A 27,797-nucleotide genomic window follows, 5' to 3' on the forward strand; every position below is an offset into this window, starting at 1 on the left:
TTTGATCCCTCCTCCCTCCCATGCGTATTTTTAGCACAAATGACAACAAAAAACTCCAAGACTGAGAAAAATGATGCAAGGAGGGTCAGTTAGTTGTTTAAAGGCTACTGGCCTTGGTTTTCCACACACTGACATTTAATTAGTCCAGCCACAGCTCATGAGCAGTGCTTTGGCACTTGCTCTTTACTTTCACAAGTTAAGCTTTGCACAGGTCGCAAGAGGGTGAAAAACTGGACGTTTGCAAGCATTTTGTGAGCGAGTGCAATTTGTGCCAAGTCACTCCAGAGGTAAAGTTAAGCACTTACAAACACAATTATTGAAAATTACCAGTGAAACGTGGTTGAGACTGTTTGATAGCAAAACCTTAACAAGGGTTGCTCGCACAAACAAAAATGCTCATGAGTAACTAGTGTGGCACAGTTTCAGAGGAACGGTGAAAAACTTCTAAGCAAGGCATGCTCCTCAGCACAATATAGTAGGTATTATTTGTGGCATATAGCAACTTCAAGAAAAAACTGTAAGTGTGGCAAATAATGTACAGCGCAAGTGATAAAATAATTCACTGTGCTACTTTAAAGCACAGAAGGGCTGATTTAGAAAATCAGTGCAGCACCACTTTCCTTGCACCCCTTAGCACCCCACTACTGCCTCTATGTGTGTGCTGTATTTAAAAAACAGTGCACCATGGTGCAGGGTAGGGGGCAATAGCGTCAGAATTTTTGATGCTATTAATGTACTGTTCAGGGTTGGCGCTAACCTTGAACAGTACATAGGGGCCCATTATAACCAATGAAGTGCCCCCTTTTAACGCCTGCTCTGAGCCATTGTTTTTGCCCCCTAACCAGTGAACATCCCCCTTGCATGGCACAGGCATAATGTGGCGTAGGGGGTTACAGAGTGGCACTTTGTATATCTGTTGGGGTGTTTTTGCCATAATATCGCCACATTAGCGTACAAAAAATACGCTAATGTGGAGATAGTATGGTGCAAGGGGCTCTTAAATCTGCCCCAAAGTTTTAAACTGTAAAACAATAGAAATATAGACTTCCTTCGCTCTTCTACAGATACAGTTCAATGATAATTTTCCACCTTTTTGTGCAACTTTTCTATGAGGTACTATCATCTAAGGAAGGGACAGTGCTGGCATTAAGTGGCAAAGTAGTGAAAATGGTGAATGGTTTTAGAGCTAAAAGAGGCACAGCAGCGATACAAAATAAATGAGCCTACCCCCATTGTTTCCCTTTTGCATTTTTAGTACTGTTTCATCACTAACTTCAAGTGCTACACAGATGATAAGTCTAATGAAAGTTGACTGTGAGGTCCTGCACAGATATTGCACAGAGAAATTTTAATTTTGTCCTGGACAATGTTGACAATATCACAATTTTGAGCTGAAGAGTGTAAAGGAGTTGTCATCCTGCCCTTGAAGATGAACTACACTGCTATGCATTCCAGCAGTAAACTGGGAAATGTATTAGGGTGTTGAGAAGGAGATCAACCATATAAAGGAGTTGGCATTCACAGATAACGGGCCCTGGAGCTATGGACAGTGTAGTCAGTAACTAAGTGAATGGGTGAGCAGGCAGGAAACTAACCCATGACGAAAAAGACTAAAGGGATAAGCATGTGTCCTATTCTTGTTACTCCCTGGTAATGCAGGGTTGAGTTGGTAGCTGGCAGCTGTCAACAGTCTTGAAGATTAAAGGGAAGAAAGAATCAGGAAGATACACTGTAGAGATAAAGAGACACAGCTCTTGCTCATGCATGGACAACCTATGTTCCATCATGGTCAGGAAGTGTTAAAGGATGTGCAATGATATTTGTTGCAGTGATATGGAAGGAACAAACAGTGGCCATTAGAAAGCAGTTCATCTGTACTGATCTTTAGGTTGGGTTGGTTAGTTAAAAGAGTGGGAAGATCCAGAGTATGGACAGTCATGTAGACTTGTTGATCCAACAATGAAGTATTACGTGTGCATCAGAGTGACAACATTCAAACTTTATAGTGTTTCACTGCATTTTGGCTACATTTGTGCAATAGAAATGCCATATACATACACACATACATGCTTTCAGAATGTCAGAGTGTAATGATCCTTCCATAGGTTGTGCAGATCCCCTAGAATAATGTTCAAATGAACAAAATCCTTTCTTAGTAGCTCATAGAGCAATTGCGGAGGTCATCTTCCCACCTCAGGTTTAGAAACCACAAGCGCTCTGGTGAGACACCATCACTATTCTCACCAATAGAGGTCCACTAGATATTTGGTCTGGCAAAGAGCATAGTAGTCTGATTCATTCAATAACAAATCAATGATATAAAGACTATACACAATTCTAAACACCATGGACAACTTGACATTAAGTCAAATTCCAAAGCAAATAAAGTTTCAAGGCTTTATTACAATCCCAAAATCAAAGTCATATATATGGTGTGCAAAAATAAGTTATAAACATCTATGAAGACCATTGGCTGACCAAACTAAAATGATTTAACCTACTAAACATCAATACTGGTAAACACTCCCAAAGAATAACATAGATCCGCAAAACTACATTATGCACATTGATTTCAGATTTCGAAGCAAATGATGGTGACATCAGTATATCATCAAAATACCAATTTTAACAGTCGAATTCAGAGCTGGCCATCCTTATCTCCAATGCAAATTTGAACTTGCATGTGTGGGAACGGGCTATCACATGTGGACAAATAAAAACAAGACAAAAATAATTTGGAAAAGTCATCTAACTGAGGCAGCTCACTATAAAAATATGCTGGTGCAAGTATCTAAGCTAAAAGAGACAAAAAACAACTTTTAGATATACCTCTCCTCATGGGAGAGCAGACAGCAATACTTCATCAGCAAGAAGGATCACCTTCTTCCGACGTCAGTTGACAGCAGCACCAGGACAGTGCAGAACACGGGCTGCACATTGGTAAAGTCAGCAGTGCAGAATTAATTGGGCATATTAGTACTGAACAGCATGAACAAATGGGGCAAGTAAGTATGACTTTATTCATCAATAAGTAACTAAAGGGTAAAGGGATTCAGAAAGGCAGAGAACAGCTTGGCATCATCAATGCATTCTGGTCTGGCTCTAGCAGAATGGCTGGACAAACTCAAAGCAAGAGTGCACTAACTCAAAGTTTCCAAGTTCCTCACTAATTAGAAATATCCAGGGTCCTCTTGATTGGTCCTTGAGGTGGGCTCATTCTAGGCATCAGATTCAGTGTCCACTGGTTGTCGATGGCACCACCAAGTTTGCAACTGTTCTGGATTTTCTCAGCCAAAGTGTGTTGTCATTTCAATGATGACATACAGTTCCCGCAAACTATTACATTTTCAAAATATTCGTTACTTCCAATTTCTTTCTCATGAAAAACATTATAAACGAAACCCTTTTCACAGGAGAATCATGAGTTTCCGGTCTTGTTTGACTGCTAGAACAAAAAATATGACATTGTTAATTCTAAAACATGGTATTTGTTTCAATACAATAAGACATTCAACATCACATCTGCAGCCTAGGAAAATAATTCAGTTCAGAGGGAATAGAATAAACAAGTGATTTTCTACTACTGCTGCAAATGAATCTCTCAGGCCTAATCAAGCTAAGAAAGCCTAAGGGCACATTACTATAGTTCATACATTAATAAATCTTATTACGCACCTTGCAAATATAATCAAATATGCAAAGCAAGTTATTTAATTACAAACATTATTTACGACATGTTAGAACAGTTTTTAAAGTGCATTTATTTCTGCACACATGTAAATCATTTAATTCATTCTAACTATGATTAATTCATATTCATTTAATACTTTCATTCTAATATTCATGTACTAAAATATGTTTTGCATTATCTCATGTCAGTAATTCACTCAAATATCAATGCACAATGCCTTCATGTTAAATGTGATGTCAAAATACGAATAGCAGCCGCAATGTCCATCATAATTTAAACGTGCACAATTTACATTTCTGCGTTAATTTCTCTTGTAAGATTTTAAATTAAAGACTTGCAAGTCACCATATGCTAACTTTTATGTCACTAATGTATTAGTAAAATTGTATCTCTATTATAGCTAATAGCTCTCTGGATGTCATTCGTTGTATTAAGGTTACAAGAATGATAGGCCTCCTCGTATTCCTTCATTCCCTCTCAGTATGTTGCATGACAATGGCCCCAAAAGCAGTAATGGAAACATCCGTTTCTAAAGGGTGGCATCTTCAGGATTAGTTTGGAAAAGAACTAGTATAAAATGTGTCTTAATCTCCTGAAAGCAGCTGTGTCTTCAGTGTTCTATTCAATAGACACATATGTATTGTTTTCAAAAGAGTAGAGATACCAAAATATTGATGGAATAGTTATCAATCTTTCATTTTTTCATGCAAAGGCCAAACACACTCTGCTTGTACTTTTTTGGGATCCATAGCTATTCCTTTAAGTGATAGTACAGACCCTAAGAAATCCATTTGGTCTGTATGAAAAGTGTTCACATGTTGAATATGTTCTGGTAGATTCAATCAATACAACAGGAAGTCTTCTAGATACACTACAATAAATTCATCGAAGGTATCATGAAACTCCTCAGACATTGAAATGCCTGGGTAGGAAGGTAGCCTCTTTCTAGCCTTGTTACCCCCACTTTTGGCCTGTTTGTGAGTATATGTCAGGGTGTTTTTACTGTCTCACTGGGATCCTGCTAGCCAGGTTCCCGGTGCTCATAGTGGAAACCCTATTTGTCAGTGTGTTTGATATGTGTCACTGGGATCCTGCTAGCCAGGACCCCAGTGCTCATAGTTTGTGGCCTATATGTGCTCCCTGTGTGGTGTCTAACTGTGTCACTGAGACTCTGCTGCCCAGAATCTCAGTTCTTATTCTCTCTCTGCTTTTTAAAAATGTCACTGCAGGCTAGTGACCATTTTCACCAATTCTCATTGGCACACTGGAACACCCTTATAATTCCCTAGTATATGGTACCTAGGTACCCAGGGTATTGGGATTCCAGGAGATCCCTATGGGCTGCATTATTTCTTTTGCCACCCATAGGGAGCACAGACAATTATTACACAGGACTGCCACTGCAGTCTGAGTGAAATAACGTCCACGTTATTACACAGCCATTTTACACTGCACTTAAGTAACTTATATGTCACCTATATGTCTAACCCTCACTTAGTGAAGGTTAGTTGCAAAGTTAATAAGTGTGAGGGCACCCTGGCACTAGCCAAGGTGCCCCCACATTGTTCAGGGCAATTTACCCGGACTGTGTGAGTGCAGGGACACCATTACACACATACACTACATATAGGTCAATACCTATATGTAGCTTCACAATTGTAACTCCGAACATGGGCATGTAACATGTGTAAGATCATGGAATTGTCCTCCATGCCAAATCTGGTATTGGGGTGCCAATCCCATGCACCCCCAGGGTTCCAGCATGGACCCCGGGTACTTCCAAACTAGCTCTCTGGAGTTTTCACTGCAGCTACCGCTGCTGCCAACCCAGAGACATGCTTCTGCCCTCCTGGGGTCTGGGCAGCCCAATCCCAGGAAGGCAGAACAAAGGATTTCCTCTGAGAGAGGGTGTTACACCCTCTCCATTTGGAAATAGGTGTTAAGGGCTGGGGAGGAGTAGCCTCCCCCAGCCTCTGGAAATGCTTTTAAGGACACAGATGGTGCCCTCCTTGCATAAGCCAGTCTACACCACTTCAGGGATCCCCCAGCCCCTGCTCTGGCATGAAATTGGACAAAGGAAGGGGGAGTGACCACTCCCCTGTCCATCACCACCCCAGGGGTGGTGCCCAGAGCTCCTCCAGTGTGTCCCAGACCTCTGCCATCTTGAATGCAGAGGTGTGAGGGCACAGTGGAGGCCTCTGAGTGGCCAGTGCCAGCAGGTGACATCAGAGACCGCTCCTGATAGGTGCTTACCTGGTTCTCCTCTGATGGCTATTTAGGGTCTCTCTTGTGGGTTTCTTTTCAGATAACGAATGCAAGAGCTCACCAGAGTTCCTCTGCATCTCTCTCTTCAACTTTTGCCAAGGATCGACCGCTGACTGCTCCGGGACACCTGCAAAACCGCAAAAAAGTAGCAAGACATTGCTACATTGTAGCGCCTAATCCTGCCAGCTTTCTCGACTGTTTCCTGGTAGTGCATGCTCTGAGGGCTGTCTGCCTTCACCCTGCACTGGAAGCCAAGAAGAAATCTCCCGTGGGTCGACTGAATCTTCCCCCTGCTAACGCAGGCCCCAAACTTCTGAATCACTGGTCCACTGGGTCCCCTTTCATCTTGACGAGTGTGGTCCCTGGAACACAGGAGCTAGATACAAGTGACCCCGACAGTCCAGTGGTCCTTCTGTCCAAATTTGGTGGAGGTAAGTCCTTGCCTCCCCATGCCAGATAGTAATCCTTTGTACTGCGTGATCTGCAGCTGCTAGGGCTTCAGTGCACTTTTGCAAGGAATCCTTCATGAACAGCACAGCCCAGGTCCCTAGCAATCCATCCTGCATTGCTCAACTCGCTAAGTTGACCACCGGCTTCGTGGGCCCTCTTTTGTAGTGTTGAGACGACAACCATGCTCAGATTTCTTAAATGCCTATTCAAGTGCTTCTGTGGGTGCTGCCTGCTTCTGTGTGGGCTCTCTGTGCTGCTGAGCGCCCCCTGTCTCCTCCTCCAAGGGGCGACCTCCTGGTCCTTCCTGGGCCCAGGCAGCACCCATTTTCTTCAACCACGACCTTAGCAGCTAGCAAGGCTTGTTTGCGGTCTTTCTGTGTGAAAACAACTCTGCATCTTCCAGCCCGCCGTGGGACATCTTCTGTGCAAAGGAGAAGTTCCTGGCATCTTCTGTTGTTGCAGAATCTTCAGCTTCTTTGACCCAGAGGCAGCCCTTTTGCACCTTCATCTGGGGTTTAGTGGGCTCCTGACTCCCCTGGACACTTGTGTGACTCTTGGACTTGGTCCCCTTCCTTTACATGTCCTCAGATCCCGGAATCCATCTTCAGTGCTTTGCAGTCAGTAGTTGCCTTTGCAGAGTCTCCTTTCGTGACTTTAGTGTGATTCTGGGGAAGTAGGGTAACTTTACTCCTACTTTTCAGGGTCCTGGGGTTGGGTATCTTGGACACCCTTAGTGTTTTCTTAAAACCCCCAGCGACTCTCTACACACTACACAAGGCCTGGGGTCCATTTGTGGTTTGCATTCCACTTTTAGAGTATATGGTTTGTGTTGCCCCTTTGCCTATTGCATCCTATTGTATTCTACAGTGTTTGCACTACTTTTCTAACTGTTTACTTATCTGATTTTGGTGTGTGTGTATATTTTGTGTATTTTACTTACCTCCTAAGGGAGTAAATCCTCTGAGATATTTCTGACACATTGTCAGAAAAATAAGGTACCTTTATTTTTTGTAACTCTGAGTATTGTGATTCTTATGATATAGTGCTATATGATAGAAGTGGTATAGTAGGAGCTTTGCATGTCTCCTAGTTCAGCCTAAGCTGCTCTGCTATAGCTACCTCTATCAGCCTAAGCTGCTAGAACGCTACTAATCTACTAGTAAGGGATAACTGGACCTGGCGCATGGTTTAAGTACCATAGGTACCCACTATAAGCCAGGCTAGTCTCCTACTGCCTGTGGATCACTGTACAATCTAAACAAGATTGATTTGTGTTCAAAAGGACAATACTTGGTTTTGAAAGAGGTTGTCTTTTACTCTCCGCTGCTCATGCTAATCAAAGTGTATGCGCCTTTAAAATCTAGTTGGATGAATGCAGATGCATCCTGCAATTGATCAATGGGATCTAGAAGGAAAAAGTAGCCGATATCAATTCTTTACAGTGGTAATATTAATCTCATAATAGTCAATACTTGGATGAGGTCCCTTCTTTTCTTCTGAATGAAAAATAAATAAGATCTCACTGCAATGGCAAAAAGATTATGACTATCTCGAGTAAAACAATCATCAACATAAGGACTGAGCTTTTGACTCTTTTTAGGAAGCAAGGAATAAATCTTTCATTGAGGTATTGTCTTGGAAAGTGGTTCCTCTATGTTACATATACTGAAATACAGGTCAATTTGTGCTTTGACAAACAGTGAGGGTTCGGTCTTGCCAGTCAGCAATTGGGACATGGAATTGTAAGCAGGAGATTCATGGAATAAATCAAAATCGAGGGGCATCTATAACTTTAAAGAATGAGAATTGTTCATTTTCCTCTATTCAGACGCTGTGTAGTGATTTCAAGCAAGAAAGCACCAGATGTTGAGAGACCCAGGTACTGATCTAGTGACTTCAAATTTAGGCCCTCATTACGACTTTGGCGGTCTTTGGGAAAGATTGCTGAGGTGGCGCCTGCCAAAAGACCGCCAGTGTTTGCGGTATCCCGCCTGCTGTATTAAGAGTGCACCAAGTATTCCAGCAAAAAACAGCCAAAAATCTGACACTGCCAGGACAAAGGAAGGCGGGAAAGAGGTGGTTGTACCACCTGCACTACCATGCAGACAACTTCCCACCAACCAGATTATGAGCCACAAATCAGCACAGCATTCCTTCCATGGCAGAAAGCCATTGGCCGTCTGAACTGCTGTGCTCATAACTGACTCCTGTCAGAACACAACACTACATTTGACAGTCAGAATAACCTACACTGAACACACATCCATATGCCAGGCACACATACTCACAGCACTATATAACACCCCCCCACACAACCCACAATCCTTTGTGACTAGAATAACATACACAGACAGGGAGGACCCACAAACGTATTACTAAGCACATATACACCATAGGCATGTATACACTTCATACTCATCACACACCACACAACTGCACCACCAACACCATACACACATCATAACTAAACACAACCTCCACCACCACCTACCACCACTCACTGCCAAACACCCCCACCCCGCCAAGCACTAACACTGTACCCCACACACACAACATCCCCCCAACACAACCACCATGTCACTGAAAAGTACTTGTTGACATCAGGACAGTGCGCGCTCTATGGGCGATGAAAATGCAAAAACCCAGCCTTTATGCAAGAGCATAATTCATGCATTGTGTTTATATGCAGTTTGTTAACCTTTTGCATTGCAGACTTTAACCTTGAAAAACACTATTAATGTTGTTTGCAATAACTGTTCAATTGCAAGATATTGCTGCAGACTTACTGAGTGTGTTAAGGTGTGGTCCCTTTCTAGGACCGTCTAGAAGTTTTCTCTGCAGCATGACTGGGTGTGGTCTGTTGGCTGGGCCAGACTCTATATAAGGGAGCCAGCCCAGCTCCACATGCTCACTATTCAGAGGTCCTGGTACAGAGCAGCAGCAATTTCCTGAACTCCTGTTCCGGAGTACTACCTTGAAATTCCAGGCCTGCACGGCATTATCTTGGTGATCCTAGAGCAGGGTGGTAAGACGGTGGTCTGGCTGGGCCCCCGACCCCGCTCTAAAAAGACTCTTGAATTTTTGGGCCTATTCTTGAAACTTTCAGAGTACGCAAAGCATTGCTCCGATGTTAATCTTCGTGTTCGGATCGGCAATGGTTTGCATGATCGTTTCATGGCATTTGCATACTCTTGTTAGAATCGGCTGTGTGCGCGATTCCTTTCCTGCATGACAATCTTGGTGTTTGGATCAGCAAAGGTTTGCGCGATCGTTTCATGGCATTTGCATGCTCTTGTTAGAATCGGCTGTGTGTGCGATTCATTTCCTGCATGACAACCTTGGTGTTCGGATCGGCAAAGGTTTGCGCAATCAGTTCATGGCATTTACATATTCCTGTTGGAATCGGCTGTGTGAGTGATTCATTTCCTGCATGACAACCTTGGTGTTCCGATCGGCAAAGGTTTGCGCAATCAGTTCATGGCATTTACCTATTCCTGTTGGATTCGACTGTGTGAGCAATTCATTTCCTGCATGACAATCTTGGTGTTCGGATCGGCAAAGGTTTGCGCAATCATTTCATGGCATTTACATATTCCTGTTGGAATCGGCTGTGTGCGCAATTCATTTCCTGCATGACAATCTTGGTGTTCGGATCGGCAAAGGTAGCGCAATCGTTTCATGGCATTTGCATACTCTTGTTAGAATCCGCTGTGTGTGCGATTAATTTCCTGAATGACAAACTTGGTGTTCAGATCGGCAAAGGCTTGCTCGATCATTTCATGGCATTTACATATTCCTGTTGGAATTGACAGTGTGCGCGATTCATTTCCCAAATGTTAGACTTGGTGCTCAGATCGGCAAAGGCTTGCGCGATCGTTTCAAGACATTTACATATTCCTGTTGGAATCGGCAGAGTGCACGATTCATTTCCCTCATGTAAAACCTGATTCCCAGATCGGTAACAGTGTGCGCAATCATTTCATGGCCCTACAAAAAAGTGTAATGTTATTTAATGTGCACATAAGTATTTTGTGATGATGACAAATCCTAAATGTGACGTTCTTTTTGCATATTAAGTTCCTAGCACAATTCCAATTGTTTTCCAGGGATGGTTTTCAGACAGCTTTAAGTCCTCATGTTAAAAAAGGCAGTGTTTGTTCTGAAGAAGTATTCTAGAAGCTTCTTGTATTTCTAGACATTATGTGACATGAAAAGCTTTTATGAAACATTGCATTAATTATCCTTGATTTATTCCAGGTATCCAGAGTTCTTGAGGTCCAGTTAAAGTCACTCCTTAGAGTATCCATGGTAACAGTAAGACAATACTAGGAACCATATTCTAGTGAAAGTCAATGTGATTTTATTCTGATGTTGTGTTGTTTAAGCTTTTGCCTCCTACAGGTCTCCTTCCCAGCTGTTCCCTACCTAATCCCCTTTTCCCCACTAGGACTCTCTTAGACTCTGTGACATTCTAATCAGAGTATTGGAGCTATCTTGTGGTGGACATGTTGGGAACGTGCGCAGACCCCGTAGATCTGGTGACTCTGACAGTACCCCCACTTCACTGATGAGGAGTTGCGGGTCATGGCTGATGAAATCATCAGAGTATACCCACAATTCTTTGGAGCACAGGTTCAGCAAACCTCCATAGCCAGGAAAATTGAGTTATGGTAGAAATAGTCAAAAGGGTCAATTTAGTGGGCAGCCATCCATGCACAAGGGAGGACATCAGAAAGAGGTGAAACAACCTTAGGGGGAAGGTGCGTTTCATGGCGTCCAGGCACCAGCTGGAGGTAATGAAGACTGGCGGTGGGCCCCCACCTCCTCCCCCAAAGTTCACATTGTTGGAGAAAAGGGTCTTTGTCATCCTGCATCCTGAGGGCCTGAGTGGAAAACCTGGAGGACTTAACTCTGGTGAGTAAATAACACTCCCCTGTCCGTAAGTCGTCCTGACCAGCATGCTTCCTCGCCACCCAATCACTCCCCAAATCACTCCATCTCCCACTATACTTCCCACCTACTCCCCTAATACCCCTCTCCTGCATGCCACACCGCCACCCACCCCCAATTCCCACACACTCCCTACCAAGTGCACGGATAGCACTGTCAATAACAAACACTATGGGCCATATTTATACTTTTTGACGCAAAACTGCGCCGGCGCAGGTTTGCGTCAAAAATATTACCACCGGCTAACGCCATTTTGGTGCTCCGTGCGGGCGTCAAATTTATACTTTGACGCACGGCGGTGCAAACCACAGGTGGGAGTCATTATTTTGTATGCACACCGCAGCACCAAGTCGTAAAGCAAAACGTTAACGCGGCGGAAATGACTGTGGGTCGATTTATGACCCCACAAACCGGATATGTGCAGTTTTTTGATGCAATAGCATAAAAAAAAGCCGCGAACACTGCCATTTCACCAGAGGAGAGCCAAAATGGATCCCAGATACCACTACAGACCCCAGGAAGATGACAACAGACCAGGAACCAGCCAGGAGGACCCACACAAGAACCAGGACACTTATAAAAGAAAAGAAAGTGTCGCTTCAGTGCAGAGGAACAGGAAATTCTGGTTAAAGAGGTGACGGAACACCAGTACCAACTGTTTGTCACCTCAAAGTTGCCAATTAGTAGGAGAGAGGCTATATGGCAACAAATTGAAGACAAGATAAACAGTGTGGCAGAAGTACGCAGAACAGTCATCGAGTGCAAGAAACGCTGGCATGACTGCAAGCGCAGGACAAAGAAAAAGATGGCCAGGAACAGGAAGGCAGCACTGCAGACTGGAGGGGGGAGTCCAGCACACCAGGAGGCCCTGGACCACATGGAGGAGATGGTTGCAGCTGTCATCCCTGAGTAGATCGTCACAGGGATTCACGGACAAGACAGCGCAGACTACCAGGAGACAATGCACATGCATGGTAAGTCGCATGGGGAATTAAAATGCAATAATGTCAACTGTGAACAGGGGGGATACCGACCACAAAATGCATGGAAGTCATCATATACATGGGGTGGCATGGGTAAAGGGGCACGGCATGGGGGCATGGACTGCACAAACAGAAGCTTGGGCACACCATTACACTACACCAACAACAGTACCATGGGGCATGCTGTCATGCCAACGATGGAGCAAAGGGAAAGCAACGCCAGGAGGAAGGGCACAACGTCAAACTGACATCCCGGCACACGTCAGCCACCATACCCCCTACATTAACTAGGGCCCTCTTAACAACCTCTAGCCATACCCACAACTGCAACAACAGTTGCCACTACCACCTCCGCTCTGTGTGCAGCTCAAGTAGCCAATGACAGTAACTTCCCCATGGATCATACACACCTAAATTAGGGGGTTGAGGATGACAACTTCAACAATCCCGTGAAACAAGACAAAGGCCCGAGTACTGTCAAATGTCAAAGCCCATATTTGTCGCAAACATCAGCCAATGTAAACAACAATAGGAGCTACACAGCACTAAAGACACACCCATGCTGCATATGTCAGGGTCCATCCTGTGCCTGTGCCTGTGTAACAATGCAACATCCCAAATGCTCAGACAACATCATTTAGGGGGGGACACATGTAACTGGTCACTGAAATACACCTGCACAGTCAGAGGAGGAAATAGGACACTGATACGATTATCAGGGCAATCCAATGTAACACACATTCCCCAACATCAGCAGTACACATTACCAATGTCAACATCCATATTGTCATAACATTGCTATGCATAGGATATGCCACATGTCAAGTACATTTAAGTGGATGTGAAAGATCAGAGATTGGGGCAGGTCCAGATTGTTAAGTGTGCTGCCAGGGCCATCAGAACACCCACAGCCAGTGAAAGGTCTCACCATGAGAATGGATGTAGACGGAGGCTTGAGTAGGACAAGAAGGTGGCAATTCTCTATTTGGCCAAAACCAACACCTAGAGGAGATGATGCCTACAAGTCTAATAACTCAATAACATACATGTGACATGCAGGTGGGCCATAGGCCTGGAAGAATGCCCATCTGAAGGAATGGAGCAATGAACACGAAACAAGATCACAATGTGAAGTCATCACAAGGCAGGCATGTCACATCACCCATGCCACAACACAGACACACTAATTGTACCCTGTTTAATTGCAGAGGAAGATGGATCTCCTGCGGATATGCCTGTCCCAGATTACCCTGATGACATGGATGACAAGCCAATAAACATTCCCCAGGAGACTATCCAAAAGGTACTTGAAACCCTTCAGACCCCACCTTCAGTCACAAGGAGGATCACAGAACAAGCAGCCATCGCAGAGGATCCACCCACCACCCCAATTGTAAGACCTGCCAGCTCCAATACAGCTGAGGACTCAGACGACACTGGCACCAGCTTTGAGAGAACTGTAGTTGGAGTACTTCTGGAGCTGGCCAAGGTGGTGCGGGTGGGGATGCAAACTATGGCAGCCAGCCTAGAGGGGGTGCGTTCATGCATGATGTCATCTGCAGATCAGACAGCAGCTATGCAAGCCCTAACATCTATCTTGCAGGAACTGAAAAAAACCCAGAAGGAAATCAGCACAGCTGTAATATAGTTGACCCAACACCTACAACAGCGATCCTGTCAACGCGTGCACAAATGCAACATTGAACCCCTCAGGGCCGACCTGGCTGCCTACCATCATGATGTGGCTGCTATTCTTAAGAATCAGCAGATACTCCTTGCTGCAGTACTGCCCTTAAGACCTTCACAGGGAGCAGCGACCAGGATGTCTGACTCCACGTCTTCTAACACTGAGGTGTGTGTTGCCCCTTCACAACCACCACCAACAAGGACAGAGGAGGCAACACACACATCATAAGAAGAAGACATGGAACAGATCACATTCACAAGGAAAAGTACCCGGAAGCACTAGTCCATGCCACATGTCCAACTATTACCAAGGTCCTGCGCTTTGTAACTTGCCAGTCTTGCAACAACTGTACTCAAGCACTGTTTTGCAAACCACTGAATATCTTGTCACCCAGCCCAGTGATTGGCTCTCTCCTACTCATTGGCAAATCCTGTCCCTCTGCACTGTCTGAAACATCAACCCCAGCATGTCAAAAGCATTTCCGTAACCCCTTGTGTAGGATCACAATGTAAGATGTCACTATAATGGACTCACAATCATGAACAATGTACAGATAGCACTGCAGCACTTTTCAATAAATAGCACTTCCACAACAAATCTGTCTCTGGGTAATGTGACATATCAACTGTGCAGTAGATAACTGAAATGTGCCTACTGTCTGCTATTGGTGTTCAATGGAGAAATGTACATGATATATGTCACTTACAGTGTATGTGCATGTGACCATTGTATGTTAGGCATCACATTAGCTCTGGGATTTTCAGTGTCCTAATCAGTATCTCAGCAATGCTCCATGAGGCAACACTCTTATTCTGATAAGTAGAGATGAAGGTGTGCAAAAATGATTAGCCAGACTATGACCATGATTGTTATAGGTGTTTATTTAAATTAGTTAACTAAAGTGGTGATGGTGATTATATTTAAAAGAAATTGTTGACGATATGTTGCCGCCTGCGTATACCAGCAGCTGTGTTCTGTAGTTCCCCCTCATGTTGCAGGCCAGCATCCTCCTCCTCCTCCTCTTCAGGCATGTGTGGCTCTGGTTCCAGGAGGGGAATGTTCCTTTTGATGCAAATGTTGTGCAATATTGCACATGTTAGGATGATCTTACAGACCATCTCCGGGGAATATAGGAGGCTACCACCAGTGATGTCGAGGCACCGGAACCTTGACTTGAGGATGCCGAAGGTCCTCTCGACTATGCTGCGTCTCCTCCTGTGTGTCGTTGTAGGCACGCTCTGCAGCAGTACTCGGGTTGCCAATAGGTGTCATAATCCATGACTGGATGCCATACCCCTGATCAGCTGCAAGAGAAAATGAATGGGATCATGTTGATGTAGCTGGCCCTATTGAAATGACCTTTCATGGCAGTAGTTGTCTTGTGTTGTCTGTGAGTCTTTTGTGTTATAGTGTCGCATCCTGGGCTTGTAGGATGTACCATCTGCATTGTGTTGTTTCCTTGGCTGAACGAGTGTTTGCCTGCTGACCGTTTGTCAGCAGTATGTTTTGGGATTTGCAGTACAGTGTGCCCTCCCTAGCATTGTGACTTGTGATACAGGTGTCCCTGTGTCTTCACTGGGGGTGAGATGATAGTTCCATACAAAGGTTAAAATTTACAGTGTTGTTTACACGTTCATATCGATGTACCCTGGACATCCCATACCTTTAGACTTATGCAATGGATTCATGTAAACGCCATTGGGGCACTTACATTTTGCAAGGTGACATTTAGGCAACCCACTCCACACATTGTGATCTTTGACGTCTTAACATTAGGCTGTACAGTAATTTCAGATGTGTGACAGGTTCAATGGTGACCTAAGAAACATAGCTAGCGATGTCACGACCTCAGTGTGTTCCTGTTTACATGTTGCTGTTGTGGTGTATGTGTTGTGTGTCCTAGAGGGTTGCTGTGCAGTGTGTATATAAGTAGGTTTTTGTACTTACCAACAAGTAGTCCATTGCCATACCGTCCATCCTGGAAGTGTTCATTGATGGTGCAGTGACGGAAGATGAAGGAGTCATGGACACTCCCAGGATATTTAGCCACAATGTTGGTGATCAATCCCTGGTGATCGACAATGGCCTGCACGTTGATGGAATGTGTGTGCTTCCTGTTGCAGTAGAGTTGTTCAGTTGCAGCAGGTGGCACAAGCCGTACATGTGTGCAGTCGATTGCACCAAGGACATGTGGGAAGCCACTGACGAAGTAGAACCCCTGTTTTGTTTCCTGCTGCTTCTGCAGTGTGTTAGGGAAGCAGATGTGGCGGGGTGTAAATACAATGATGGCATCCAGTACTTTGGGCAAAAAGGCGGAGAATGATGGTTATGCCCGAAAGCATAAATACGACGCACGGCCGTTTAAGTCATTTTTTGGACGGGAACGCCTACCTTGCATATGATTAACGCAAGGTGGGTTTTTTGTCATCCGCGGGCTCGGGCGTCAAAGTTTAAATACGGGACAACTTTTGCACTGAATGTGTGTCAAAATTTTTGCCGCACATTCGGCGCAGTCGGAGTATAAATATGCCCCTATGACTCCCACAATGCACGAGCCCATCCACAACAAAACCTGCATTGTGCACGTCACATTACACCTCTTGAATGTATGACTACTGCACTAGCTACAGCAACTGGATGCTTTGACTGAGGACCACTACATGCCAATGACAGCAATGCCATAGTACTACCCAACGGAAAACTAGCCCAGACACAGACACAGCACTGTCACCAATCCAAGGGGCCACTCATCTAGCACCCTACCCTGAAATTAACCAATTCTGGCCATTGCAGTAGGGAGATATACTCCATGCACAACAAGTACAGACAGGACAAACAACCTTGCATACACACATACCCACCTCTCATATGGACACTGACGCACTGTACGGCCATTCCCAATCACATACCTAGCAAGCCAGAATGCCCATCAGCTAACAGGGCAAACCTGTCATGTGAAACATCACACAGGAAGACAACCAACCCACTGAGCTGGAGTGACCAGGCCTGATGCAAACACGTCCAAGGAGCAAGGGAATCATGTCTCAATCCACCATCCACAAACAGTGTAAGCAGTGCTGCACTTGTCAATGCCATTACTTGGAATCAAGTCAAGCCACTGTATGCATCAAACAATGAGACAACCAACTCACTCTATCCACAGTTGTCCCTGCCAGTGCCACCATAGAGAGGATACCAGAAACTGCCAGCCCTCCTTAGGATGAAAACCCCAGTGAGGACAACACTGCTGGATGTCTGAACAGAGATGACCTACCTGGCCCATTTGGGAGCCCTGGTCAGTCTACCACTCCCTGCCTCACCCGGCCCACACCAACCCCCTACCTTCTGGCAACAACTACGCAGCAAACCTTTTGTCCCAAAACCTCTGTCCCAGGGACTGTGTAATCATTAGTGTGCCCCACAGTACAAGGACCTGAGTCGATCCCTCATACCCAAGACAATGAAGGTCCAGGTGAAACTGGGAGTGGGCACACCATGCCCGGGGCACAGGCACATGGGGGCAGCGGGCATGGGTGGAAACCTGTGGGCCAGAGGATGGGGCAGCCAAGGAACTCACCTGACCAGGAAGCCATCTCCCAAGTCCTGGGAGCATATCAACTACAGGATGGGACAGATCATATTGATGATGGCGGACAACCAGAGGCTGCAGAGGGAATACCACCAGGAAGTCATGCAGCAGTGGCAGGCCCACAATGCCACCATGGCCTCCATTGTAGGGGTGCTCAGGGACCTCACCACATGCCTATTCCACTCACTAGCAGGCTCCTTCCACTAGCCACATCACATCATTACCCTCAATATCTGTGGCTGCTAGTGGAATGGATGCCCTGCCAGAGGAGGCACACACACCCCCACACACATGGACGTCCATCCAAACATCTGGCTGGAGCAGATGCAAGACAAAACCACTGACAGGAAGTGAGCCTCACATGATAGCTCTCCCTTGTGTGCCACTGACACACCTGTTGACTGTTTTAATGCCAAAACTCAATTTTCCCCTGGACACTAGACCTGTGTTACCTACAGCTGTGCCACCTACTTTCAGTATTTCCTCTACCATGGCCCCACTCATTATCTGTTTGTTACTCAAGCCACAATAAACACCATGGCACCTCTCATGTGCTAAAATCCACATTGTGCTTTGTAACCAACGGATACAGAACATGCATGCCACAAGCAATAGGTATGAGTGTCAAAGATAAACGGTGCTGGAATAACATGAGAACAGGAGTATGCAGGGCACATTGCACAATACGGGCCTGACCATGGGAGATGTGATGCATTCAACCTGCAGAAAGTACACATGTTAGACAGTATACATTGCAAGCCAGCACCTTACATGCAATCACCTCCTACAACACACACTTGGGGAAATAAACACATTACACCACCACTGATATCCCAAATCAAGAGGACCATAGATAAAAAACCTAGGTTGAACTTGCAGACCTGCAGATACATGGACAAACATATCTGTATGTTACTGGAAGTACTGATTGATGAGCTCAGCCAGTGACTCAACTCCACCTTCCTCATCTGCCTCCTCATCACTTTCCATGTCAGCATCACCAGCCACTGGTCCAGCTGCCTCCTCTTCATCAGCTAGTAAGGATATCCAACATCTCTATGCAGAGTAACAAAGTGTCTGGATCATAGCAAATCGCATCACCATCTCCCTAACTCTCTCCTAGTCTCCTATTCTCTCCTGTTCTGATTTACTTCCTGGTGTCAAGGGGTTTTATCCCATTTTCGTTGTACATTCCCCTAAAATTTGGTTGGATGAGGGGTTGCACCCCACTATTTCCCTCTGATAGAATTTCGATTACTTCATCAAATTTGTCACCCCATAACAGTTCTCACGTTGTTTATTGGTCCTTATGATTGACGTCTTTAGCGGATGGAATGTCCGGTATGATTTCATACTCTCGTGGTCCTTTGCACATCTTCAGTCAGTGGTTGATTGTCTGTATCGGTTAAGGCGACCTTGTACCTGCGAGTGGTCTACAGTGTTGCATTCAGCTAAAATGTTTCTACAAGCAAGGCGAATTTCATGAGAACGGGTCTACTACAGTTACACTCAGCTTCTAGTTTGGAGAAAAACAAGAGTTCATGTCCTTCAGCAAGTCAGCACACTGCACGTTAGAAAAACACATTTAATATAAAAGCCAGGCAGCTAGGCCTTGACTCATGCTAACTAAGGCCTAATGATTTATTAGCAAAACCCTAACGTATAACGTACTATTATTAGTTCAAAATCATCTCTTAATAAAACATTTTATAATTATTAATCAGTTTCATTAGTCCCCATATATATCGACGGCCACTCCCCGTGGGCACATTTCAAACACACGTTTTAGCAAAACATATTAATACATTTTCTATGCGGCATTATTACGCATTAGTTCATAAGCATTTCATGTTAATATTGATAAGTTACGCTGTCTCAGTCCCTCCTCCGATGACACTTGTCATCACACAAAACCTTTCCCTTCTCAACCTTTCATTTTTCTCATTATACGCATTTCGACATCATCCCCCGTGTGAATTTTCCCAAATTTCTTTGAACATTTTCTCCTTTTCTTTTTCTTCATTTATTTTCTTTCATTTTGCCAAATTTCTTTTAATTCTTTCATTAACTTTACATGATAACCATTATCCCAATAAACATATCAGGACTCTCAATAGACCCCCTAATATCTGTGCAAGAACCCCGTTCCAGATACTACTAAACCAATTCCCTACTTTGGTAATCCCTTTCCCAACTCTTTCCCATACTCCAGGTTCCTTCAGCTCCTTCAAATCTGCACTATCTTAGGTTAGTAAGCATACCGCTAATCTTTTGGCTGTTATCAGGAATGAACGCACAACAATGGCGCTCATTAAGCATCTTACAGGCTCCGCCACTCTTTGCTAAAAGAATGTCTAAAGCAAGCCGGTTTTGAAGAGTCATAGCTCTTTCCGCAGCAAGTTCACTATCCATCAGGAGTATAGCCCCTGTGAAGTTTGTCAGCATGTTATCCACAATAGTAGACAACTTTTGAATCTTTATGGAGTTTAAGATAACCCCTACTGAAGGAATTATGGGGGTCATTCTGACCTCGGCGGTAAAAGGCGCTTACCGCCGGTCAGAAGTCCGCCATTCTTCCGCCGCGGCTGCGGTAAACCGCCACGGTCATTCTGACCCACAACTTCCAAACCGCCAAAAACCCGACATCCACGGAAGGCCGCCTCATCAGCGGTCAGCGATAAACTGGAGATTACCAAACCTCCACCGTCACGCCAACACAAACACGCCCATGCCATTACGACCCACGAATCCACGCGGCGGTCTTTCAACCGCGGTATTCCATTGGCGGTACACACCGCCGCGCTCAAAATACACACACCTTTACAAAACACAGCCACATTGGACAATTCGAAATACACACACCTGATACACATACACACACCACACCCACACTTCCAATCAACTATAAAACACACACCCACATCACCCACAAACCCCCACTACTAGAAATTCAGAGAGAAGGCGAGAGAGAGAGAGAGAGAGAGCACAGCTATCGCAAACCCCAACACACAGAGGAACACAACATCATCACCCACACTACATCCACGCACAAAACACCACACACCACCACACACACCACACTCATCACCACAAACACCACCCCACACCACCCCATGGCACCCCAAAGACACCCCAGGTTCTCGGACCAAGAACTCAGGGTCATGGTGGAGGAAATAATCAGGGTAGAGCCCCAGCTATTCGGCACACAGGTGCAGCACACCACAATAGCCAGGAAGGCGGAGCTATGGCAAAGGATCGTCGACAGGGTCAACGCTGTGGGACAGCATCCCAGAAACCGGGAAGACATCCGAAAGCGCTGGAACAACCTTCCGGGGAAGGTGTGGTCGATGGTGTCAAGACACAACATCGCTGTGCAGAAGACTGGCGGCGGACCCCCACCCACTCCACCCGAATTCACATCATGGGAGCAAGAGGTCTTGAACATCCTGCATCCTGCGGGCCTCGCTGGAGTAGGCGGAGGAATGGACTCTGGTAAGTCTAATCCCAAATACTTCACCCCCCCCAACCACCAGCATGCCAACCTGCACCCCCACCCTCACCCCCAACCCCCAGCACACATCCTCCCTGCCAATGTCTCACCAGCACAACCCACCCAACACAACACCAATCCCTGAATGCCAACACAAACCATGGACACCCATCACCCAAGCATGACCACTGCACATACCCATCCCCCCCCCCAAAACCACCCTCACAACTCCTCCCACAAGGGAATGCCAGCACTGGGGGACAAGGGCACCCACAAATCGCACGCCATGGCACACACAGAAGCAATAACCATACTCTTTTACCCCTGCAGGGCCCGAACGCCAACACACCGGCCAGGAGGGTCCAGATTTGTCCATCCCGCCCCCAGAACAGGCCCCCAGTGATGACAGCAGCTCTGTCGACCTAGAACCTGATGACCAGCCCGGACCATCGGGGACCTCTGGACAGTCGGTTCACCACACACAGACACAGGCCACAGCAGACCCAACCCCCTCTGGGAATACCAGCACAGCTCCCACCCAGCGGGCCCATGCCTCTGTCTCCAGGACGCATCAATCAGCGGTGTGTCCGCCACTACAGGGCACCCAGGCTGACCCACCACCCCAACAACAACAGGGACCTGGGGGCAGTGGTAGTGGGCACACCGTCCAGGGGACAGAGGCCCGGGGAAACAGGGCAACTGGGAGGGCTGCTGTGCGAGAGTGGGTTGACCGGCCCAGGGAACCCACTCTCCAAGAGGCCCTCACCACCATCATGGGAGCATACCACCGCTCCCAGGAGACGATGGCGACGGTACTGGCCAGGTTCCAGGAGATCCAGGCACAGCAGGAGGAACGGTACATGGGGTTCAGAGACGAACTCCGGCACATCGGTACCGCAATGGGGACCATCGTCCTGGCCCTCAACCAGATAGTCACCACATTGCGGGACCATGTGGCACCCCAAAGGGCCCCTGTCACCAGCCCGGACGACGAACAGCCTACCACCTCCGCCGGCGCTAGTGGACAGGAGGCCCCCACACCACGACAGGCCACCAGAACCCCACCTCCTGCTGAAGATCAACCACCCCGCAAGCGGAACCTGAGATCACACAAGAAGACAGAGTAGGATGCCAAGACCCCTGCCAGCCTAAGATACCCCCTGATGTCATCCTACTGTCCCACATTGTCACCCTGTCCAACCTTGAACTGCCCCTGCTCCATCCTTCCACAGGCATATGGACATTGCACCTGTGCTACTGAGAACTGGACTCTGCCATGGACATTACTCCACCCCCACCCATCACTGTTTTACTATCATGGACCTATACGCAGCACTTAAAATAAATCACCAATTGCACTTCAAATGTCAGGAGTCTGCTTGTATTCTTTACAAATGTATTACACATAACGGTGCAATAATGTTCATTTACATTGTGATGACAACATACCAGTGTCAATAAGCATTAGTCCATGGGCAAACAAAGCAGAAGTCACGCTGTGGGTCATACAGCTCTGAAAAGGGAAGGAAAAGTCAAAAATCAGTGAAAAGGAACTGGGGGGAAACACAGAAAGTAGAGATGCAGGAGGCCAGAAGTAAATGTAAAATGGCGTGGGTGATTCTTACCTGGGTGCTACTGAAAATACTGTTGTATAACTGTGTCCCTGTTGTCCGTGTCGTCCCCGTCGTCTTCCTCCTCTTCACTCTCCACAGGCTCCACAGCTGCTACAACACCACCATCTGGACCATCCTCCTGCAGGAAAGGCACCTGGCGTCGCAATGCAAGATTGTGAAGCATACAGCAGGCCACGATGATATGACACACCTTCTTTGGTGAGTACATGAGGGATCCCCCTGTCATATGCAGGCACCTAAACCTGGCCTTCAGGACCCCGAAGGTCCGTTCTATAATCCTCCTAGTTCGCCCATGTGCCTCATTGTACCGTTCCTCTGCCCTGGTCCGGGGATTCCTCACTTGGGTCAATAGCCAAGGCAGGTTGGTGTAACCAGAGTCACCTATTAGCCACACACGGTGTCTCTGTAGCTGTTCCATCACATAAGGGATGCTGCTATTTCGCATGACATACGCGTCATGCACTGACCCAGGGAACTTGGCATTTACATGGGAGATGTACTGGTCAGCCAAACAGACCACCTGGACATTCATCGAATGGTAACTTTTTCTATTTCTGTACACCTGCTCATTGTCTTTTGGGGGTACTAAAGCCACATGGGTCCCATCAATGGCACCAATGATGTTGGGGATATGTCCAAGGGTATAGAAATCACCCTTCACAGTGGCCAAATCACCCTCCTCAGGGAAAACAATGTATCTCCGCATGTATTTCATCAGGGCAGACAACACTCTGGACAAAACCTTAGAAAACATAGGCTGAGACATCCCTGATGACATGGCCACTGTTGTCTGAAAAGACCCACTTGCCAAAAAATGGAGTACTGACAGCACCTGCACCAGAGGGGGAATCCCTGTGGGTTGGCGGATGGGGGACATCAGGTCTGGCTCCAGCTGGGCACACAGTTCATGTATAGTGGCTCGGTCAAGTCGGTATCAAAGTATAATATGTCGTTCTTCCATTGTCGACAGGTCCACCAGCGGTCGGTACACGGGAGGATTCATCCTTCTCCTCGCAAGTCCCAGCGGACGGTGCCTAGGAAGGACAACATTGAGCACAGAGTCAAGCAACCCTCAGGTTCGTTCCCACAGCTTGCACAGTACACGAATCGCTATGCATTGAAAGGCTTGTATGAGTGGCAATGCAAGGCCTAGGCCTGTGTGACGCAGTAGAAATCAGGCCATGTGGGCCCTTGAAATGGCGGCTGCCTGACCTGTGAAGTGTGACAGTGGGATGTGAGGTCACTGCACTGGCGTGGCTCACCGTGGCGGTAGGCGGTCGAAGACCGTGGCGCAAAGCAGCATTGGTTAACATTGAACCCTATGGGTCTCAGGAGCCAATGACGATGTGCGCCGGCGGTCGCGGTACGCACCGCCGCGGTACGCACTGCCGCGGGCGTGACCGCCATTTTCTATCTGCTTAATCACTCGAGACCTGATCATCCACAGGAGAGGACCTATACTGCAAGTGCTGCTGTGACCTCGGTCTGGAAGAGACAATGGCTGCTGCGACTGGGGAAAGGGCCCCTGCCTTCACTTCAGAAGAGTTGGAGAATCTTGTGGATGGGGTCCTACCCCAGTATGCGCTACTCTACGGTCCTCCAGACCAACAGGTAAGTACACTGGGTGCGCGTTGAATGGGCTATGCCTGGGTTGTGTATGGTGGATGTAAGATGGTGGGGTGGGGAGCGAATGAGGAATGCAAGGCACGACAGATGAGAGCATGTGCCACATGGCAGGGTTGGGGAGGGGGGGGCAATCACATCTAACATGCAGAAAAATGTTGAAATTTCCTTTCCCACCCTGTACATGTCAAATAGGTCAGCGCCCATCAGAAAGTCGACATTTGGCGTGCCATCGCCAAGGAAGTCTGGGCCCTAGGGGTCCACACAAGACGGGGCACCCACTGCCGAAAGAGGTGGGAGGACATCCGCTGCGGGACCAGGAAGACCGCCGAGTCACTGCTGGGGATGGCCTCCCAACGTAGGAGGGGTGCCAGTCGTACCTTGACCCCCCTGATGTCCCGGATCCTGGCGGTGGCCTACCCCGAATTGGATGGGCGCGTGAGGACATCACAGCAGACACAAGGGGTGAGTACCAGCACATACTGCTATCTTTACGCGCAGTGGAGGTGCCTGGGTGGGGGAGGAGGGCTGTGGGTGACATTAGGCCAGGGCGCTTTCTGTAGTGTAGTCCCCTCCTTTAGGCATGGCCCTGTGCCTCCGCCCCCCACCTCTGTAGGGTGCCAAGTACAGCAATCCATGGTCCAGCATCACCCATGTGCGCATATGTTGTCCATAGACCTGTTGGCCTAGTCACAAGTACTGAGTAGTGTACCCCGATTGCGCAGCGTAGTGCATGAGGCTCCTGTGTCTGTCCTCTCCGCCAACGGTGTTGACAATGCATGCACTCAACCTGTTTTTATTTCTCCCCCAACCTTTTTCTTTGTCTTCTTGTGCATGTGTGCATTAGCATCATCAGGCGGAGGAGAATTGGCATCGGAGCACGAGGGAGCTGCAACTCACAAGGCCCCGGTGGGCCATGGTACAGACACCGAGGTCACCAGTGATACGGAGTGCGAGGGGAGCACCACAACGGGGACCCGTGGTGACACCAGCGACACCGACACGTCCTCGGAAGGGAGCTCCCTAGCGGTGGCGGCAACATCCGGGCCCCCCGCCTCTACAGGTACAGCCGCCACCCAGCGCACCAGCTCCGCTCTCCCAGCAGCCCCTCAGCCTTCGCTCCGTGCCCGCTCGCCCAAGAAGGCGGGCATCTCCTTCGCCCCATGCACCTCAGGCCCTGCCCCTGTTACCCCTGATGCCCTCAGTGCGGAGGTCATTGACCTCCTACAGACCATCATTGTTGGGCAGTCTACCCTTTTGAATGCCATCCAGGGGGTAGAGAGGGAGGTGCATCGGAGCAATGCATACCTGGAGGGCATTCATTCGGGTCAGGCTGCCCATCAACGATCGTTCAATGCTCTGGCCTCAGCACTGACGGCAGCCATTGTCCCTGTTTCCAGCCTCCCTCTTCTAACTGCCTCCACCCTGTCTCTGTCTCCTGTTCCTCAGCCTATCCCATCCACACCATGAGACCACCCTGCACACACCTCCACACCCAAGGGCAGCTCATCCAGACATAAGCACCACAGATCACACAAGCATTCACCCAAGCAACACCCAGATGCAGACATGCCAACAGTCACTACCACCCCTGTGTCCCCCTCCTCCTCGTCTCCCACCTCCCTCCCTGTGACGTCTCCACTCACACCTGCATGCACACCACCATCAGCCAGTACTTCCATCACCAGCACACCCTCCAGTACAGTCCGCACACGTGCAGTCACCACCCCCACTGCCATTTACACGTCCCCTGTGTCCTCTCCCACTGTGTCTGTCACCCCCTCTTCCAAGACACACAAACGCAGGCAGCCACCCACCCAACAGCCAACCACCTCACGACAGCCTACGTCACAAGCACCTGCACCCAAAGATAGCACACCTGACTCTCCTACAACCACAACCTCTTCCTCCACTCCCATACCCACTACACCTACCCTTTACATTGGTCCTAAAAAACTTTACCTCTCCAAACTTAACCTCTTTGCCCCACCTGACCCACCCCCTCCATCTGCTAAGAGTCCCAAGAGCACCTCAGCCACCACCAGCCCTGCTTCAAGTGTCACCATTGTGCACGGGTTTTGGAGTCCACCCTTTCCCAGCACAGATACATCGGCCAGCAGCAAGGGAACAGCCAGCCCCCCCCCTGGGAAGAGGACCCGTAAAATCAGGGGCCGCCGCGAGAAGACTGACACGGCTGCTCCCAAGGAGCAAAGTCCTGGGCCGTCACCTGCCACAACATCCAGGGGAGGCAAGGGCCAGAGAGCCTCATCGAAGGAGGGCAAGGGCAGCAGGGCGGAGAAGTCAGCCAGCAGGGGCGCGGATCAGGAGGGCCCCACAAGCCCCATCCCGGGTGTGAGGGAGGACACCCAAGGGCCCAGGACTCCGTCACAGAAGGGTCCAGCAACTGCACGGTCGGAGGGCGACTAAGCAGGGAGTCCTGGCCAGGTCTGGCTCCCTTGGATGACTGGACAAGCACCGCTGAAGAGGGCCCCGCCGTGCAGAAAGGCACTGCTGAAGAGGGCCCCGCCGTGCAGAAAGGCACCGCTGAAGAGGGCCCCGCCGTGCAGATAGACACCGCTGAAGAGGGCCCGCCGTGCAGAAAGACACAGCTGAAGAGGGCCCCGCAGTGCAGAAATGCACCGCTGAAGAAGGCCCCGCCGTGCAGAAAGGCACCGCTGAAGAGGGCCCCGCCGTGCAGAAAGACACCGCTGAAGAGGGCCCCGCCGTGCAGAAAGGCACCGCTGAAGAGGGCCCCGCCGTGCAAAAAGGCACCGCTCTGCTGGGCCCCGCCGTCTCAAGCACCGCTCCGCTGGGCCCTTCCTGTCAAGCACCGCTCCGCTGGGCCCCTTCCTGTCAAGCACCGCTCCGCTGGGCCCTTCCTGTCAAGCACCGCTCCGCTGTGCCCCGCCGTCTCAAGCACCGCTCCGCTGGGCCCCGCTGGGCCCCGCTGTCTCAAGCACTGCTCCGCTGGGCCCTTCCTGTCAAGCACCGCTCTGCTGGGCCCCGCCGTCTCAAGCACCGCTCCGCTGGGCCCTTCCCGTCAAGCACCACTCCGCTGGGCCCCGGCGTCTCAAGCACCGCTCCGCTGGGCCCCGCCGTCTCAAGCACCGCTCCGCTGGGCACTTCCTGTCAAACACCGCTCCGCTGGGCCCCGCCGTCTCAAGCACCGCTCCGCTGGGCCCTTCCTGTCAAGCACCGCTCCGCTGGGCCCCGCCGTCTCAAGCACCGCTCCGCTGGGCCCTTCCTGTCAAGCACCGCTCCGCTGGGCCCTGCCGCCTCAAGCACCGCTCCGCTGGGCCCCACCGTCTCAAGCACCGCTCCGCTGGGCCCTTCCTGTCAAGCACCGCTCCGCTGGGCCCCGCCGTCTCAAGCACCACTCCGCTGGGCCCCGCCGTCTCAAGCACCGCTCCGCTGGGCCCTTCCTGTCAAGCACCG

Source organism: Pleurodeles waltl, chromosome 1_2 (assembly GCF_031143425.1).
Source record: "Pleurodeles waltl isolate 20211129_DDA chromosome 1_2, aPleWal1.hap1.20221129, whole genome shotgun sequence".
NCBI classification, from domain to species: Eukaryota; Metazoa; Chordata; class Amphibia; order Caudata; family Salamandridae; genus Pleurodeles; species Pleurodeles waltl.